This window comes from Sinocyclocheilus anshuiensis, unplaced genomic scaffold, assembly GCF_001515605.1.
Source record: "Sinocyclocheilus anshuiensis isolate Anshui unplaced genomic scaffold, SAMN03320099.WGS_v1.1 scaffold326, whole genome shotgun sequence".
Taxonomy (NCBI): Eukaryota; Metazoa; Chordata; class Actinopteri; order Cypriniformes; family Cyprinidae; genus Sinocyclocheilus; species Sinocyclocheilus anshuiensis.
The window spans coordinates 529,116-533,871 of NW_015546098.1; the positions used below are offsets into that span (position 1 = coordinate 529,116).

Genomic DNA, 4,756 nt, shown 5'->3' on the forward strand with positions numbered 1-4,756 from the left:
ATTTTAAAAAGCATGGAAAACACAGAAGACTGCACTGTGATGAAAAAAGAGAGAGAGAGAGTAAAAGAACATCAGAGAAGGACAGAAGAAAAAAGGGAAGACCAGAGGGTTAAAACTGTAGAAGAGAAAAAAAGAAAGTGAGAGAGAAATATAGGTGAGATGGGTAATGGATGCCCCATCGTGCTCCAGGGCGGGAGTGAGAATTTTATGTGTCCCTCTTTCTGCTTTTGCTGCAAAAGCAAACTGCTGGGTCACAAAGATAAAGGAGATTTTTTGGTAAATGGTGAAAGTGTTGAAATAAATGACCCGACCGGAGCTGTGTGTAATTACTGCGGCTCAGAGAGTAACAATCTATCACGGTAGCGAGGGGGTGACAGAGTGCTAAGGGGTTAGTCAAAGGAGATAGCCTCTGACTAACTACTGGATCCCAGGAATCGATGCTTTCCTGATGCTGTTCCCTGGGAGAGAGCGAGACAGAAAGAAAGAGAGGGGGGAGAAAAGGCCTTAAAAACTTCCCAAATGGCTTTTCATTCAAATATTGATCAGGGCCTCCTATCGTGACCTTGCTCTGTCAAGGCAGTATACTTTCTTAAGGGCATATGAAACTCATAAATCTGAGTTGCTACAGAGGAGAAGTGTGCGTGGTGTTGTGTGTAATGGCTCTCGCTGCAGCAGAGGCTTGTTTGGCACTTTATGTAGGGACGTTCTGTTATAAGGCCTCCTCTGAGAGGAGCATGATGGGAAAGGTTGAGGGACAGATAAGAGTGTTGAGCATCACTCTGTCTCAACAGACAAAACACGGAAGCATGTTGTCTCTCTCTTTTTTTCAGTGAACACTTTGCTGAAATTCAAACATTTTCTTGCAGATATGTATTTATTTGGTTTACAAGGACACCAAAAATGCCTCCTAAAATAGCCTAAACAATATTATTTGCACACTAGATACTTAGTAGCACATCTTTTGACAACACATCTGTAATAAAGTACTTCCTGTAGCCATCAATGACATTCCTAAGTCCCTCTACTGGCATTTAGTTTGGTCAGAGAATGAATAAGGCAGAGACGGTGCACTTGTACATATACCATATGAATAAAAGAAATGCCCTCATGCACTTCCTCATGAACTTTCTGTTTGACTCTGATTAACTAAATGAAAAACACATCAAGGCTATCTTTTTACACTGCCTGTAAATTACCATAACAAATAATAATAAGCATGCACACTATTTTTGTCCGGTGTTTTTTAAGGTGCCATGTAATTTTAGTTATTTTTTGTCTCAAGCCTTTCTCAAGATGGAGTGGTCTGTTGCATTTATTTAATGTCTTTTTCCACTTTCTCTAGAGTGAAAGCGTCCTATGGACGCTCTATATGTGTTGAATGCTGATGAAAATTATATCGCAATAAAATAAGACGAAGTAAGACGAGCTCTCTATTTGACTTGTTTTAGTAGAGTTGTTATTTGTAATTTCAAAATTCAGCAAAAAGTCAAGTCACACTCGTGAATGATCATTGTTTACATTAAAGATAGGCCTAACTGGTGTCACTTCAGAAAACAAGTGCACATCCCTAGTAATAATAATATAGTAATATGTAGCTAGTATTATGTTGCAATGCTTAATTAACTTGAAACAACCCAATAAATTATAAATACCTTACATTTGTGGATTTAAGCCAAGTTGGAGGTTATTCTAACTTTAAGAAGTTATTTATGATGAGTTTTATGAAGTTTGTTTTCAAGAATTTAAGTTTTGTATTTAGAACAAGAAGTCTTTTTGGGGATACAAGATATTCTTAAGAAGAAAATAGCAGTGAAGATGAATTTTTGTGAAACTATCTTAAGCAGAAGGATAACTCCGTCAACCTACTTTATCAAAAAAAGATCACACTGGTTAACTAGTTTCATCAGCTATGATACACTGGTGAACAGTAATGACTAGCACTAACCAGCAGCATAAAATAGCCTAGACAAACATAGAAAATTACTGGTCTAAGCTGGTCGTTGAATCAAAATCATTAGTGGTAAAATGTCTTTTCAGCACTACTTCTGCATTTTCAGTGGAACACTTGATGTGACTGTTGAACTCTGGGAGATCTGGAGTATGTGGAGTCTGTCATGCTAACATATGGACAACATCAGCACTACGGGAGCCGTTAATATGTCCTTCTTTGACACTTTGTTACTATTTCTTACAGTCTGGGCCACTGTTGTGTATATACAGTCAGAGCTAAATGTTTTCATTAGGACATATTTTAATCCATTTCCATAACGCAAAAGAGGAGAGCTACGAGAAGCCATTTTTGCATCATTTATGTGATATATCCCCAGGAATCTGCAGCTGTCAAACCTTTACATGCTCTCTGGAGATTTACAGATAGACTGGGAAGACATTGCAAGCTGTCAAGTTTTTAAATTAAGTGCAAGGATTTGTATGTAATGTACAACACATGTATGTATGTATATAATAAGACTACAAATAGTAGCAGTTAAGGATGCTTAATATAAAGTTTAACCAAGTCAAATATAAATAGATAAAAACTGAAATAAATAAGTTTAAGCTGAAATACTAAAATTGCTACAACAAAAATGGAAATTATTATAAATTAAAGCTAAACAGAAACATTTAATAATAATAATAATAATAAAAATTGAAAAAGCACATAACAAAATTACCAAAACGTAAGACTAAAATTAACATGAAAACAAAATAAAAGCTCATTTAAAATAATTTGCAGGGTCTCTGTACCTTCTTTGTTGGCGGTCTCGGTGGGCAGCAGCAGCGAGGCGTTCTGGTGCGCGGTCGCGTTTGCTACTGCGTTGGCCATCACAGTGAAGGCCGTCTGAGGAACCAGTCTGGGCATGAGAGGAACCAGCCGCCGGCCCTCGATGGACCACTCAGACGAGCTGTTGGGCCCCGACATGCTGCAGGACACACGAGCAACACCACGGCCTTTATTACAGCTCAGCGCGGCTTCACTAAAGCACTAGCACGGCTTCAGTGGACTACAGCGGTGAGACTCACTGATAAGCGATGGTGGTCAGGCGCTCGTCATTCACGGCTCTGCGCACCTCTGCTCGATGCCGCTCCGTCGAGATACTGACAGAACACACCACACATTCACTGTCAAACACACACTCAGCTGTCACATATACACGACCGCTCAAACGTTTGGGGTCAGTAAGACTTGTAATGTTTTTAAAGAAGTCTCTTCTGCTCGTCAAGGCTGCATTTATTTGATCAAAAATACAGGAAAAATTTAATATTGTGAAATATTATTATGACGTAAAATAACGTTTTTCTATTTCTAATTTTCAGCATCATTAACTCCAGTCTTCAGTGTCACATGATCTTCAGAAATCATTCTAATATGCTGATTTATTATTAATGTTGGAAACTGTTGTGCTGCTTAATATTTTTTTGGAACCTGAGATACTTTTTTTTCAGGATTCTTTGATGAATAAAAAATTAAAAAGAAGAGCATTTATTCAAAATATAAATCTTTGCCATCACTTCTGATCAATTGAACACATCCTTGCTGAATAAAAGTATTAATTTTTTTCAAAAAAATAAGCAAGAATAAAAATGTACTAACCTCAAACTTTTGAGCAGTAGTGTATATTGTGTATATACAGTCAGAGCTAAATGTTTTCATTAGGACATATTTTAATCCATTTCCATAACGCAAAAGAGGAGAGCTACGAGAAGCCATTTTTGCATCATTTATGTGATATATCCCCAGGAATCTGCAGCTGTCAAACCTTTACATGCTCTCTGGAGATTTACAGATAGACTGGGAAGACATTGCAAGCTGTCAAGCTTAAGGCAGGGAAATGGGGCCGATACAAAGCTCTGCATGTGAAAAACATGAATGTGTGGCGAGCTGCCCACCGATGATAGATATTCTACATAGCTAATCCATGTTTACAGCTAACGTCTCAAGTAAGAGGTTGTACGTCTAGGTGTATCGTGCTGGTTTTGTTTGAAAGGGTTTGAGATTCTTTGGAAGAAAGTCTAATTTGTTTCCATCATAGATGAAGAGTGGAGGATAAGAAGGGAGAAAAGAGAGTGAAACAGCTGCTCTCTCTCTATCTGGCCTGCAGTCTTGTGGGGTGTTTGTACATGGTTTCTCAAGTGTTTATAGCCAAACCAGCCATTAATGGAACTTGTTAAACAGCTTATGAAGAAATGTAAATAAAAGCATGTATATGTTATGACATAATGTAATCTGCTAAGCATTTTGCCTTATCTTTGCCAGGACCACGCAGGCCAAGTTGATAAAATCATTTATAGTTTGTCATGAGATGATTTAATGGGGAGAAGATTGTCATTGTCAACATTTCTCATGGTACTCTGCATTCTGCTTGAATAACAAATTCTGCATTCGAGGAAAAATTCACCCAAAAGTGAAAATTCTGTTACCCCCAAGTTGTGCTCTATGACTTTTTTTCCCCTGTGGAACACAAAATAAGAATTTTTTAAGAATGTTCACAATCTTTTCAATGAGGTATCAATGAATGGGGACTGAAGCTTTCCAGCTTCAAAAAAGGATGCAACAGCTCCAAAAAAGATAATCTCTTCAATTTATGCACTACAATCCAAGCCTTCTTAAGCCATGCCACTCAATAAGTCAGTAAGTTATGAGAAATGAATCAGTCTAGTCCATGAACAATCATTCAGGGCTGCGTTTTCCAGAAGCATTTTGGACAAATGTCAACAAATTGGACATTTTTATATGGACAAATTGGACATATATATA

General features: G+C 37.7%; 1 protein-coding gene across 1 annotated transcript in view; it reads right to left on the reverse strand.

Moving 5' to 3' along the window:
- The window catches only part of LOC107700305 (lipopolysaccharide-responsive and beige-like anchor protein), a 251,983-nt gene that overhangs the window by 98,823 nt on the left and 148,404 nt on the right, over positions 1-4,756 (reverse strand). The gene's annotated exons all lie outside the window — the stretch shown is intronic.